Below are 16,099 nucleotides of genomic sequence, written 5' to 3'. Positions count from 1 at the left end.
TTTGGTAAGTAAAATTATACAATGAATGCTTGGCTTACGACAATACCAGTACGGGTTTTTTGCAGCTGAGTCATCCCTACGGGATTCCACCTTAGTCTCCGACCATATTGTATTTAATTACTTCGCTACCAATGCCCAAACGCCATTCTACTCTGAGATGGTCTTAATAGCACCTGTTATTGTCGCTACAAACACCAGTAGGAGTGAAAGAAACAGCAATAGATCGAAAGCAACGTTATTTAATGTAGTGGAACATAGGTTTTGATATGCATTTTTTATATTTATGTAATTTTTGCTTGAGACTAACGTAACTTATTTTATGTTAATTTTACCTTATTCGTGTAACTGTGTGTCGTGTCGTATGTTTCTTTTCCTGGCACAGCCCTACAGGATGACATTCCAATAGGAATATGTGGGACCTATGTACTTCGATAGAATATATGTGTTGTCCTTTGTGTTCTATGTGTATATATAATAAAAAATGCAATTCTTAAACACCCGGTAGCAAATGCAATCGCCAGAAGATAGGATCTTTTGAAGTTGTTTTTATTACGTTGATAAAGTGGTCTGGTAACTGATTGCTCATTGTCCACTCCAAACAAATATTTAAATGTCCTAGATCTACCAAGTTATTCCGGGTCTTACTGTTTGTGTATGTGTGAGCTGCGTCTGTCCACGCATACATAATACAGAAGTTCTCTGTTTATTTAACGGATTTTAAAAGATCCATTAAATTCAAAGAAGCAGTACCTTAAGTAACAAGTATTTTTCTTCGTCAAGATAAATGTATGTAAGTAGCAAAATTAATTGGTTAATGACTAAGACGCTAATCAGAATTAATAATGGCGGCGATGGCACTACCAGCCGCTTCGATAGTTTTATTTTAGAACTAACCACTTTAGCATTGACTTATAACACAACTTATCTTTTCACAACATCTGAGTAATTATGTCGTTAAAGAACTAATTACGCCAAAGTTTAAGATTTATTTCGTTTAAGCTCTTAAATAGATTTAACTCCATTTATATAAAACTCGATTAATTTATTTAACAAGGACGTTTTATGACGTACGGAGTTACTGTTGGGTGTTTTGACAAATCCTGGTATTAAAGGAGAACATAGTAGACTATTCTACTATGTTCTCCTTAGACATATCTATATATTAATACGTGATGCAAAAACTTTGGACCGCTTTTTACGAAAATTGCGCGGACGTAGGAGCATAAAATTTGGTACACTTATAGTTTATGTGTAGGAGAAGTGCAGGACACTAATATTTTTCAAAAATAATGCTTATAAAGTACATTAAATCAATAAATAAAACATTACACACACATGCATAGTATCTGATCGTATTTGACAAAACGTCAAAATCTATAGACATTGCGATGATATTCTCACGTCATATGAATAGAGTTTTATAAAAGAGTTTGTTTGAGTTTGAGTTAAATAAAAATTATCCTTGAACGTATGTTAAGTGGTATTGTAAATTAAATCGTATATGGTTGAATTTCGACCACTAGGCGACCACTAGTACAAATAAATACGTGTAACATTTGAATATGACCATAACAACTTTTCATTAATTTTTTAAGCATGTTTAAATAGAATGGTGATTAAACAGTTAACGATAAATGTATCGTACTAAGAATAAGAAGTAAATCTCCAAGATTTAACTTCGTGTTCTGAAATAAATTCCGGTTAAGTTAAACCGACCAATTAACGCCAACATGTACGAGTATTGGCGTGAAGTCGCAAAAAAATATAGAAACGTCTACACGCGAGGCACAGTCTATTTTAGGAACCCTATCTCCATGGTAACGAACTCTTTACATTCTATACTAAACTTGTCTTTAGACAATGCAAAAAGTGTCTCCACACTAGCAATCGTTTCCAAACATGTACAATAGACAACACGAGAGAGAAAACGTACTTATAGTAGGTACCGCATTGTTTGTCTAAATATTCATATATGGTAAAGTATGACCAAGGCTGACGACCACGTCATCTGTGTCACAGCGAATTAATTGCCAAATCACATTTACTATGCAATTTAATGTATTTTGATAAATAATGAATGGAATTCATTAATTCAAAGTTTAAAAGATCGAAATTAGCAAAGTGTTTTAAACGTTTTGTAACAATCATGAACTATTCAACAACACCTAAGAATTCATTAGTAGCTAGTTTCATACAAGTATTTAGTACACAGAACTTTGGTGTAAGTATCACTATTTGTTTAGAGAAAGTTTCATGTCGATCTTGTTAAGATGTATGTATAAACTCAGCTTAAGAATTTTTTTACTAGAAACGTACTTGTTAAAATTCTTCGGCGCTTGACAAAAATAAATTGTCTTTCTTAAGAGATGGGTTCTACATAATGATGTACAAACAATTTTAGTATAAAAGTAGTGTGTGTATTTTAAAGGAAATGTCATTTGCCATTTATAATTTGAATATCTGGCAAGACTCTTCAATTTGGGAAAATATTCTAAAACGTTAAAGTAAGAAACAAATTGGATAAAATGTTTTTTAAAGCAAATCGCATAAATTCTGGTATATCTACAATCTACACAGTTGAATAATATAAAAAAGGGCAGGGATAATTAGTCGGAATACTTAGGATCAAAAGATCCTTTGAGATACTTAAAAACAGGTATTCGGAGGCAGAGAGCATTAAAATGCAAACACTTGCAAAAAGGAACTTTTTACGACTAACCAAAAATAAAACTGTTTTTGTCCAACAGGAAAGTGAGAAATCCTAATTGGATAAATAATTGGATATGCTTAACATACCCCGAGAGGACTTAAGTGAAGTTTTATACCTTTTCTAATGTTTATTTATATATTTCAATACACGTTACTGATAGACTACGAAATAGAATCATTGATTTTTTTCAGAACTTCTTAGATAATACAAAAAATCTGAAAGTCATTGATCAGTAGGCATCTTGTGGCTGACACGATGACAATAATGCAGCCTTGATGTTGCCCACTTTAAAATCACATTCGACCTATCCAAATAGGATTTTCCTGTAACATTGGTCTGATAACAAGAACAACGAAAACAAGCGTGAGCATTTATTGGGTTTTGTAGCTATAATGTTAAAACTTTAACATTAACACCAATTAGACATTGTAGGCCTCTGCCTGGCAACTTAGTATACTATTCCAGTTTCGCATTACATGAGTCGATTGCATCACCGACCGTAATGTCAGTGTACCGGATGCAGTAATGGAAAATCAACTTATCCTTACATGGAAAACTGCATAGGGCATACACTGGCGTTAAGTATTATTAAAGATATAATGCCTATTACTCATTCCCGTATAAATTTGCATTGCTCGTCGTCCGCAGACCCGCACTTACGGTGGCCGGAGATCGTCCCGCGATCCCCGACGCCCGGAGTGTCTCTCGCGACGGCTGGGGCGTGAAGAGGTTTGTTCTCTCACGCGCCCCGCCTCCTCCTTATGTCCTCCGGGCGGTCTATACATATCTGGAGCATAAACCTTTAGTTCTTTCTTTGACAGTTATGCATCTGTTCATACTAATAGGTTTATGTTGTAAGAATATTACTCATTTTAGATTGAATCATACTGACTAGTTGACTATCATTATATGAAATGTATCGGTTTTTTACCACCATGTCTTAGGTCATCGCGCAAAAAAGTTGGAAGAGCATCTTAGAAGGACTTTCACTGGTCGAAAGTTTCGGTTGTATAGGTATGTACCTACATCGTGAGTGAATATTAGTTCGTTTTATTATGGGATGTTTAGTTTAAGCACGAATCATTAAGCAAGGTTTTAGAGAGTGGTTTTATACATTTTAATTTAAATATTTTCAATGAATTTTGTAGAAAGGCTGAGCTCCTTGTTTCATAATTCTCATAATTACTATCTATACGTATCTAATGCAATGCAATTCTGAATCAACACCAATCTACTTAATAGAGTCGAACGACTGGTAAACTAGTAAAATTTATGGGTCACAAACTTCAGTTCCATAGAATTCAAACCTTTAAACAAATATTTTCAAATCGGCTGATACTTGTTAAATTTCACAAGCAGGTATCGGCCCACTCTGTCAACATAACAGTTGTCGAAGAGTCCCAGACATGGAGATATGGAATACCCTAATTTTTACAATAAACTGGATATTCGAGGTACATAATTTAGGTAATCCAACCACATTCATCAGCTTCCTATCTTTTCAGAAAGAAATCCAAAATGTTTGTGATGTTTTCTCAAGAAGAGAGGAATTAGGAACTGAATACCTAGTTGCTATATAATAAAAATAAAACAAACGATCTCGTTGTGAGTTTTTCTCATTCTTTCGTGCCAGCATGAACTAATTTTCACATGGAAACAACAGCTCATGCCGTTGTGTAATGACTTTTTAGAATTAACTACGCTGTACTTTTACCAAATTATACATTGCATTCAGTCTCTACATTATATGAAAACGAGTCAGTTTGTATATCTACAATTTATATTAATACGATTAGGCATCGAACACGATACCTTGAAAATATCCGCTTACAACAAGAAATTGGCATTCGTCATAGATTGTCATTCAAATTAGATTTTTGCTAGGTTACTCAATTGAAGTCACCAAATTAATTAGGCCTTCCTTATGATTTCGTTGGTATTTACTACTACTGTATTCTATAATGGTTCCTTTTTCTTCTTATGGTTAAATATTTTAAGGTTGGTAACCCTACGGGTGTCCACGTAAGATTAATAAAGCACGTTGCAGTGAAACTATCTGGTTTTGCAATTCTTACTGTCGCCAATAAGTTCCGATGCAGTGTACATTTATGTAACAACACCATTTAAAAAGCTTGAGATACGCTTTGTGAATTATTTAAATACTACCGAGAAAATTGTGATTATGGGCTCAGCTGTTCCTAGAATAAGTTGTTAAGACATCTACCTTCAAAGAATTAATTCAACTTTTTAGAAAAAACTCTCTTGTTAGACAGGTTTTACACAGTAATGTGAACGACGCTAGAAACCTTTATTACATACGTATTATACTGAGTACAGCAGTAACCATATAAGAACATTTGTCAGTTGGTCTTTGGTGACAATATTTAAATAAGTGAAAAGTTTAGTAACCCAATTAGAGTCTCATAAAAGTTTAATGAGAGAAAAATGAGCTGTGACTTCCTCGTTAATTATATAAAGTATGAACAATATAAGTGAAGTAGGCAAGTGAACGTTTCACGGAGGTGAACTCAAGCGAGCTAAAATGAATGTTAAGTTATTGGAATGAGATCAGAGTAGAGTGTTGGTAGAATGCGAGCGCGGTCGCGGGGTCGAGTCGTGCGAAGTTGCGCTTGCGACAGTGCAGGATGCATCGGCAAGTCGCGTGAGCCGAGTATGTCCAGCGATATGAAACCAACCTTGAGATCATCGGTGAGTACGAGAGCTGTGGTGCACGGGGCTCATTCCTCCCGGTTGATGCGATCCGCCTTCCCTCGCCGACAGGCGAACAGCCGTTAGGCAACTCCGTGGAACTCGCCACACAGCGGGGACAGTAATACTTGTTAGCGATACACTTTTATGTTGTATAGCTAAAAACACACCATCACTTAGCACTACACCTACACTCCAAGGGTCGGAGTTAACCGTTCGTTTAACGGGCACTCGTACGACAATGAAGCAGCGACAGCCGGTCGGTGTTAGAACGTACGACCGAGATGTTGGTCGGACAATGACTGAACGCGAAGTCGCAGGCTGCGGCGCCCGCGCAGGTTGCGCGGCCCCTCGCGACCCGCGCGCCGCTGCCCCCGCGTCCGCTGCAACCTTACTCTGGAACGCGTTCCCAGTGGCCGAGCTTTTGCAGCCCTGCTCTATCTACACCGCATACTAAGGCTGCAAGGGCGATAAAGCGAGCACCAAACCCGTTCGCCCACTATTGCAAAAAGACAGAGGCACCCATGTAGCCCTCTGCCAGAAAGGTCGACGATTAGAATACAAGGGCATACCAACCATTTCTACTAAATTGTCAGAACTTTCTGTCTAGACCTTGGATTTATTTGATTAGAAACTGTTTGTAGGGTGTTAACCAAACCTTTAAATCGTGCAACATTAAATTTACTTTAATTTAAACCTTACTTAACTTATTCACACTGTAATAAAAAATCAACAATGTTCATACAATCACAAATCACTTTTCATCAGTCCATTAACTCCACACAGTACAGGGCCCTTAACGGCCCTTACATCGAGGGAGTATAAATTGAATCACGGCACACATTCCTGCTAGGTCTATCTAAGAGATACAAAAAGTGTGGCTTCTGTGTGGCTATTAACATCCTCGTCGCGGCAGAAGGCGCGCCGCGGCCGCTGGGCGCTCGGCTCGCGGCTTGTGGCGGCGAGCGGGGATCAATAAGCGCTCTTCGTTTTTTTCTCATCACCAATTACATCTATTTTTATAGGTCCATTGAAAAACACAATCGCAGTAATGGCTCTACAATTCGATTGTCCGGAGAATACGCCTCTGGTGATGTTATTCAAAGGCGCTCGATAAAAGCAAAATTGAATACAGAATAACATAAGCGTAGGTAATATGTCATTACATTAAAACAAAAAGATGAAACGCAGATATACACCAATGTGCCTGCTGGCTGCTCACTTCTGTACACTTATTGCAATTATTTCGCAAATCTTATTATATAAATTAAACAAGCAAATGGTAAATAAGGTAAATAACCACCATTCAAACAATTATGATAATACTTAGGTAAGTTAAACGCCGTTATTAGTCATTATTTTGTGACACGAAGCCCTGTTACAAAAATAAATAAAACAATAAATATAATATGTACTAGGTATATACAACCCAACAATAAAACTAGAATATACCAGAAAAATAACAAAAAATACGTTTAAAAAGCAATTGTCAAGAAAATACCATTTTTGTAACCTGCTACGTACGTAGCATATTTCATCTGACCCATATATTAGACATCAACGCGCGCGGTCCTGAGGACTTTTCATTGAGTTAGTGATATCACTAACATCAAATGTACATTGAAACGGGGATTTTTGTAAATATCACGTGAGAAATACTCAGAATAGTAGCGGTGTAAATAAAGAAGAACTCAACATGTACTCTTAGCGGCAAAAAAGATACAATGACGTGATTTTGTATGAACAATAAATAGATTTGGTAGCGTTATTTTGGCGTCGTCGGTTACATAATTGTATGGGGTATTTCAAACGGGCCAAATTCAGTACTTATTTTAGATAAAAAGAAGCACAATTTTCTACGGATTTTCTATGAAATTCGTCGTCGTAAATTCGGATGATTTGCTTTTTTCTGTAAGTATTTATTAGATCGAGAGTATTTGTGTAATAATATCAACTGGCGGATGTAAAATATCACTATAATGTATTTGCTGACTTCTAAATAAACTTGATATTTAAATAAAGTTGCTTTTGATGTGCATATGGACACATGTAGATGTACATGTATAGGTATGTTGAAAGATAATTATGTCTTCGCTTGACTTGTTCCTTTTTGTCGTCTTCGAATATTATTAAATGATCAAATAAATAATGCATTAAATCTCCTTTAGTTACAGCTTCTAAAATAGCATAAAACTCTTAAACCTGTTATGAGTTCAGCGCTAGAATTATTGTCGTTCTCGATCAATGTCGTGAATATTATTACATTACGATGTATTTTATACAAGTAAACATAATATAATTTTATATAAGTCTATACATTTTAATAATTTACTAATTATAGATGAACAATAAGCTTTCGGTTTTGGTTACATCACTGATGACTGATTATTCATTGGGTATATACCCATTAGTAAAAACATTGGCACGTACAACATACACCATTTTTTGCATCACAAGTTCTTGTGGTCATGTCAAGATATTCGTGTAATCTAATCTTGATAAGTTAACACAATAGATTCATTTTACATTATAAAGAATCAAAATAAATAGATGGCATCAACTCTATATCAAACGCGCTGACTTATTTGATTGAGAATCTTTATTCGATTTGGTCGAATCTGCCAACATTTTTTAATACATAAACAAAATAACAGAATAAGGAAAATTGAAACTTTATACCTAAATGTCGAAATCGTAAAATAAGGATCAATACCTAAGGTGCTGTAAGGCTGCTTTTTGCTTGCAGCAAAAATCCATAAAACTGTAGATATAAATACGAACAACAAATTAATATTATTAGTTCAAATCTTGATATTTAAAATAAAAAAAATCAAACAAATAATGTAAAAATTAACTTCGGTCCTTTGCGAGTTGACATAAACATAATACGACCATATTATTAGACATTATATAGCAACGAATCCGGTTGTTCCTTGAACATTCAAAATAGATTCCACTTAATTCATTCGCATTTTAATTCTTTCCAGTTTTATTTCCATTTCAAGGCGATAAATCTTTAAACTAGTGTGTTAAAATAAAACGAATGAGACCGAACCAACGTCTGGTTGCTGGCAGCGAATTTATTTAGTCTAAGAACAATAGTATAGATTGGAGAAGGTTATCTACATATTTATACCCTTATTGAGGAGGTCATCTCATGCGGAACACAGATAGTATTGATTTATCGTACCTTCGTATGTAACATGCAATTCGTGAGGTTGTAGCAAACGGGAGGTCTCTCCGAACACGAGATCGCAGATCTTCATCGCAACGATAATCTGAATTTCTAACAGGGCAATACAGCGTATATGTTTTATCTATAAAATATACCTGCATATACGAAGATGCATAAATGCTGTAAATTCTCACATTTTTTGTATAAAAACTTAATGTTCTGTATATTGCGTGTTTTTTAAGATATCATGTTTCTATGCTCATCTTCGACGACGTGTAAATATCTGTACCCTGTAGAAAACTAGTATGATTTGTTTGGAATGTGTCCGGCAGCCGGGTACGCCACTCGGCGCTGCCCGCTGCTCGCTGCTCGCCGCTGTCATTCTTACGGCATCGTGAACCAGGTGAACCATCATTTCCTGTTGTATTGCCGCAATCGAGTTAATTGTTTCAAGAGGTAATTGGCTTCTACTTATTAAAGAAATATCTTTACAGCTCGCCGACTATAAACTTGAGCATCTATAAAGAATGATGTTATGTACTGGCGATACCTGATCTCTATCTGATAAAGCGTTAGTTATGTACCTAACTGCTATTAATTTTATGAATGCACAAACACACGACAGAAACAATGCATATTGTTTTAAAATTAGCTTTTACTCTCAGGATGACTAGGTGTTTCCAGTTTTGATTAAAACTTTAATACAAAAGTTATGTAAGAACTCCTTTGTTTGACTTAATTTACACTTTTTGTCTTATGCACGTATAGAAACGGAAAGCTTTAGAAAAACTCGAGGCAGTCGTGAAGTGTATAATCATCCGCAACGATCATATTATGTTCGGCCTTACACTTAGTGCAAACTGAACCGTTCTTATTTCTAATTCCCAGCGACTTGAATGTTGTAGTCATTTTCCACGGCATGGCAGCGACGGCGTGCGGCGCGGCGTAGCGGTGACCGGATAACGGTCGCCGAGGTACTCACACTCTGAGGGCAGACACCGACTCCCAACTACATATTTACACCGAAACTCGACAATAGTTGGTATACAAGTCGTCATTATCATAACCCGAGTCAGTGTCACGGTCGGCTCGCCATCGCAATCGTGGCCCGCCATCGCACAAGGTTGCAGCGCATACGTGTCCACACGTAACGTTATGCCATGTCTCTGTAATACACCGCGACCATATGATCCTCACCAGCAACTGTAGTTTGTAATAGAACCGTTTTATCTTCCACAAAATGAACGTTTCGATCTATGCTCCACAATTATTTGACAGCATCATGTAACTTTGGCAGTCTTGCAACGCTGTACGCAGTGTGTACTATGAATTTAAAGTTAATACTATACTGTATGGATTCGTGAGTTTATATTTAATGAACCATAAAACTAGCTAAACGATTCCCATGAAAAAGTAACAAAAATACAAATAACAATGTGCAAATAAAAATCACTAACCGTACCTACTCAAATTTTGTTTTATCGACACACAAAAAAATAATGATGTTTTTCTAGATATTTACGGGCAGTTAAGTGAATGCTTGCATTTTTGTTTTACTGCCTTACCTCGATCACAAATCGATTTTATGCGATCGTTGGTGCAGAGGAAAGCCAATAAAATGCTATTCAAAGGCCAGTGTTTGAGAAAATCGTTTATCGAAAGTTGACTTCGATTCCGTGTAAAATTCCGTATGGCTAAGACGAGGTCCCATCTCAGTAACAACAAATTGATTAATGTATGGATAGATGTGTGATACTTAAATCACAATATTTGACGTTGTGTTTTTATAAATAAATTCCTTTTAAACGTGTTCTTCATACTGTAATGTGCTTGTAAAAACCTCCTTCCTTACGATAAGTATTTTGTTTGCATGCAAAATCAACTTTTACTGGTTGTCGGTTTAAGTTGCCATATATGTAGAGTAGAGAGGGGTTCTGCGAAAGATTTGGCACATGCGTCGTGGGTGTGATTTCGCCAGACGAGTGCAGCTTTCTCCGTGTGTTGTGTTGTAACAGAGCGCGGCGCGAGCGACGTCCTACTCCCGTCTGCACAAACAACTCGTCACGAAGCAACGCCGACGACACGTTCTGTGACATTTATCATTAACATCCAAATATCAAGGCAGGCAACTTTTCACATATTGCCCGTCTTTAGAGTCTTTTAAACATTATAACCGACCAAATCGTTTGAAATGGTAAATAGCCTCTGATTCATATGAATACATGGAGGTGTTAAATGAAATAGGAAACTTGTATATGAGTTTTGTCGTTTAAAGCAATTTAAAGACTATTTCGAAAATGGTGATCCGCAAATTGTGAGTCAACATTAATTTACAACGAATAAAAAATCGTTGAACATTACAGTATCTTCAAGTTGATTAGCCTGCCCAAATACAGACCATTGTCCGCCATAAAAGCGATAGTAATATATCAAACATCCAAGTTCTGCTCATTAAAGAATGTCCTTTCCTGTTTTGGTTTCCAGATATATGGAGTCAATTTAGAAAATAACTCAAAGATTAGCTTTTAGTGGGAAAAAATTAACTTACTCGTATTTTAAAGTTTCATAACTATTTCAACAACAAGCACAGTCGAGGTTAAGCATAAGGTCTAGGGCATGGTTTCCGGTTCCAAGCATGTTTGTTTAATATTTCTATGCATAAGTTCGATCTGACGTCATCGTCGTGATTACATGATTGCGTGCGCGTGTATAGCTTCCTCCAAATTGTGCGCTCGCCCATATGATGGACATAAATATTGCTAAACAGAAATTTCACCTTTATCGTTGTTATAAATCATAAATTCTGAGTTTGAGGTAATCAATGAAGATTGCAAAAACGCTTTAAACATTGTGTAATATGTGCAGGGCCGTGGGCAGAGTCCTCGGCGCCCGCGTGGGCTGTGGGGAATGGCAGTCAAGTGGCAGCAGTCACCAGGCGACACCTAAACCGACCGTGTAGGTGTGGACCGACACCCGCAATCGAAAGCCTTGACAAACAACTCGTCATTACAATCTACGCCCGATATACTGTTACTTCACTATGTCATTGCGCAGTTCGTGAGTAATCGACTTTAAATACGGCCATTCATAAATTCTTGATATTTTTTGCGCATAAATATGGAGTTCCATTTTTAAACAATTACTTACGTATTTATTAATAAAATGCATATTAACACCTAATGCCATATACATTATGCAGTAAGTAGCTGCAGGATTGCGCAAAATACATAATTATGCATGACTCACCACTGTAGCATTGATAGAATACGGTTCTAGTGTTATTTGGAACTTTCCTTTTATTCAAAGAACATTAAATACAAAGTTAGCTTTATAGATATGTGTAGAAGAAATAACATTTCATTGTTTCATATGTATTTAATAGAACTCTTCTCTCGTACATTTCACAGGAATACTTCAAAGAAAATTACTTAACGATACGAAAACTTTTATAACGGCGATAAATAACAATCACATGACATTTGTGGTGAGACGGTAATGTACGTAACAAATTGATAAACAGTGAACAACGGACTGCGCGCAGTTGTACGGCTCGCTGCTGCTCTAGACCTCAATAATACAGTGTCCTCTTGTATAACGAACATAGTTTACACTGCACCATGTCCTAGCACGCGTGTTCTTACATAACGCTGCATCTACATAAGGGCACAGCCCATCACATGCCGATGACATCATGCCGCCCGACTTACTGTTACATACAACACGTTACACGTGATTTGAATAAAAAAAATAGCCGACTTCTAATGTGAGCGCGACTCATTCCAATGAGACTTATGAAAGCCGTGGAAAATGTTAACAAATGTGTGCAAGAAATGCAAATTACTATCTTAAACGCTATCTGCACAAATGATCATAAAAACGCTAACAACAAGTACAAAGATTTCGCAAGTCGAGACACTGAAATCCCGAAGTCGTTCCAGGTACACATACCTACATAATTAGCAAGTTTAAGTCACTTGCAGTGCATTGTGCGCATGCTTCATATTTTAATGTTAATTCTTCAGGCACTGCTGTAGGTAAGGCTTTATTCGCATGGACGAGCGGGGCTCGAGCACAAACGAACGGTGACACAGCGCTAAAAATAGAGCTCGGAGTCGAACTCAGGGCCGATACAGGCGGCGCCGCCAGACCTGTCCCGGCCACCCCCGTCCCTCGCCCGAAGCCTCACGATCCCCCACCGCCATCTTGTTGATCCACAGACCGTAGCGGATAACAACTTAGGTCTACATGGCAAGGACATTGAAGCCAGCTTGCTAATTCTTTACTCGGAGGAGCTTTTGATAACAGTCTCTATTAAACACAAAACCAAGAGACATTGACCTCTGGAACGCTAAAGTATGCGTTTATGTTTTAACACATACACCATAGGAAATTGCATAATAAAAACTTGAACCGGTTTATTGCTTCTCTCACTTCTATAAATTCTATGATCTTAAGATTCTGCTAATGAACAAGTTTTATTTGGCGAGAAAAAATATGCCAATCCTTAAGCAACAATCAATCTCGATATATCTACTTCAATCTGTATTATTTATTTATTCTTTCAATTTGGTTTTTATACAATTATATGAAGAGTCAGAAAAAACGGCTCTAACAACATTTTCAAGGCAATCGCATAAGTAAATAAATAGTCGACTACTGTACCCAAAACATCTTTGTTTTATTCAATACCAACGGTAATAAGTTTATGTGAAAACTTTATAACCACAAAAACTATACTTCTATAGAGGTCATAAGAACTAACTGCATATATTATGTATTTCAACAAAAAAAAAACATCAAATGTAACTATCATATTAAATTGCACAAAACGCATTCGCTTATCGAACACATGGTAAGTACATTTCCCTAAGGGTCACATGAATACTAAAGCTTGCGTAAACGAGTCAGATGGCTAGGCGCATGAATTCATCCGTAGCGTGCATTGTTACAAAACCTTAAAAAATAAACAATGGACGCTACATCCTATCTTATGTTATTGTTGATGTAACTATCCCATTATATGATTTACTTAGTGTTACTATTTTTTATTTTACAACTTCATCCTAGTCAGGAGTTTGCTTTGCATGTTGATTTACAACCATAGATTTATTGATATCCATACAAAGAACATATATTTCAGTCCATTCTTCCTGAATGTAAGAACAGATTTAATAATTAGCAAAGCTAGAAATAATTACAATAATAGCCTAGCCAAAATCATTAAAATTTTGACTAAATTCAAAAAACTTTTTGTGACCATACGTAATTAAAGATTCGTTTAGATGTTGAGCATCCGCAAAGGACACGGCCTCTTGCAGTACAGGAAGATGATGTCACTACATCAACTGGTTTTGCTTCGTATTCGATTGGTGTTTAGCAAAGAATTGAACACGTCAGGCGATCCGGTCGTAAATGTTTGTCTAGATAAAACATAGCTGTCTCGATCATGAAATGCATATAACGAAAAAAGTTTGAGACGCGATAAAACATAAATACATTAATATGAGCAAAAAATGTATATACCTATGCTTGAAGACACTCTATTTGCTATAGGTATACAAGTTCTCATTCAATTTCATTCTATTGTTGGTGGGCGAAGCGGCGACCAGACGTGCCGATGTAAAAGAGCGAACGTTGCGATGTTCGCAGGCAGAGCGCAGCGCGTCCTCCAACATTCCAGGAACTTTGTATGGACAGACGTCTGTCCTCGGATCCCCACATTGAGAACGTTCTTATTAGGATCCATTATATTTTTATGGCGGCTGAAGTCCATTCTATTACGTGTATTTTATTCTAGCTTATTTTGCTCAGCAACGTCATTATAACAAAACTGTCTAGTGGTTATGCACCTGCCTACGCGACTATATGCTAATTTTCCTAGAAGCAATATCCTAGAAGCCCTCAATTAAGAGGAAAAACGTCTGATTGGTTAAAATATAATACAATAAATAGATAATATTGACCTACAATTTTCTGCACAACTACAAGAGCACACTTATTAATATATCAGCAAACCTTGTGCTAATCCCTTGACCATAACTAAATAATAAGCTAGATTCAGCCTCATGCAATCAATCACAATTATATCCATCCAACTACAAGCCACAAGTCATTCGCAAACCTCTATCAATCCTACGCCAGTAATGAATTAAAACTAATTGTAAATCAATAATATGAGAAGGTCTCCCAAAAGAATGAGATCATGCAAAGACCTCGACTGATGACACAACTCGTGATTCAACAATGCACACATCCTAGACGATACATGGAAGGTGGAGGCACAAGTAAATGTACAATAAGAAAAACTACATTAATTTGCGGTTTCTGTTGAGACCTCATCATGTACATAATAAGCGGCCATTATGCCTACCTAGAGCCAGAAAAACATTATTACGCTAATAGCCGCTAAACTACGTGATAGTCAGTTAATTATTATTATAAGAACACGAAGAACTACTGAAGTTCTGAATAAAAATAATCATAGCGCAGTTTTTGGATTTTCCTTGCCACTTAATATACTTTTATATTAAGTGGCAAGGAAATTTACCGGAATTAGACGATATAGAAAAACGAGGCGATAAAATGGATTTGTCAAGCTCAATAATGTTGTAGTGTCAACCAATAACGTGAGCAAGGTATTATAATGAACTCGCGGTCGTTTGTTTAAGCGTTTAGCAAGTAGTGTATGCAGGCAGTGTTGTTCAAATAGTTTGGTGTGGGTGTGGGCTACGAAAGAGCGGCCCCGTGCTATATCCGCCGGTCGCGCTGTCGAAATCGCCGCTTGCGCAATGCTCTTTGGACGAACCGGTAACATACTTAAGCAGAGACGACTGCCAGTTGGACGAGATATAGTTCTTAAAGTTCACATCAAGTACGCGAAACTACCCATCTTCTAATTTATATGACGTATTGGTTGAAACCACAATTTGTTGTTCATACCTAGAAAATGGCTGACTAAAACCGCCAAAATATAAAAAAGCTAAAATTTAAATTACGTACCTATTTAAACATAGTAATCCTAATGGTATGTGGTTGCTTAATTACCTATCTTTTGCTAATGCGTGCTGGGTCTGACTCAAAACCTTTACAAGAAAATATTTTAAGGAAAACTCACCAATTACACGCAACCTGAAGTGTGTACATTATCTACAATCGACGGCTCGTCGCTAACATTAGTTATTCATTAGCAGAATCTTCGAGGCAACACAAACGGTCAAGGTTGTGACAACACTGGAGACACCAACAATAAATACTGCGAAAATCAAACCAGAGAGGTCACATTGAGAACTTGTTTTATGCTTAGTGGCTCTTCACTCGAGTTCTCAGTCAACAGAAAGCTATTAAACCTCAGCTTTTACTGCATATTGATATGAATACTCAATTTAAAAACGTCATATTTTTGATCTTTTGAATTCGAAGCTGCCTTTGTCGACTTTAATGTTTATACATAAACGGCAGGCTCGAAGGTCGAAACTGTTGTACGGTAGCATTAGTACTCTGTTCAA

The 16,099-nt window shown here is 36.7% G+C and overlaps 1 protein-coding gene across 13 annotated transcripts in view; it reads right to left on the bottom strand.

Annotated features, from left to right (window-relative positions):
* Positions 1–5,740, bottom strand: part of LOC118267170 (uncharacterized) — a 102,250-nt gene extending 96,510 nt beyond the window's left edge. For 5 of the 13 annotated variants that reach the window (XM_050703066.1, XM_050703067.1, XM_050703068.1 and 2 more), the window contains exon 1: positions 5,407–5,739. The gene's annotated coding sequence lies outside the window, so the exon portion shown is untranslated. Of the gene's footprint in view, positions 1–5,406 lie in introns of all 13 variants that reach the window. The other 8 variants (XM_050703073.1, XM_050703074.1, XM_050703075.1 and 5 more) reach the window with 4 other exon arrangements.
* Between the last annotated feature and the right edge of the window lie 10,359 nt (positions 5,741–16,099).

Source organism: Spodoptera frugiperda, chromosome 23 (assembly GCF_023101765.2).
Source record: "Spodoptera frugiperda isolate SF20-4 chromosome 23, AGI-APGP_CSIRO_Sfru_2.0, whole genome shotgun sequence".
NCBI classification, from domain to species: domain Eukaryota; kingdom Metazoa; phylum Arthropoda; class Insecta; order Lepidoptera; family Noctuidae; genus Spodoptera; species Spodoptera frugiperda.
The sequence above is the reverse complement of the archived record's forward strand: the minus strand, read 5'-3'. Positions and strand labels throughout refer to the sequence as shown.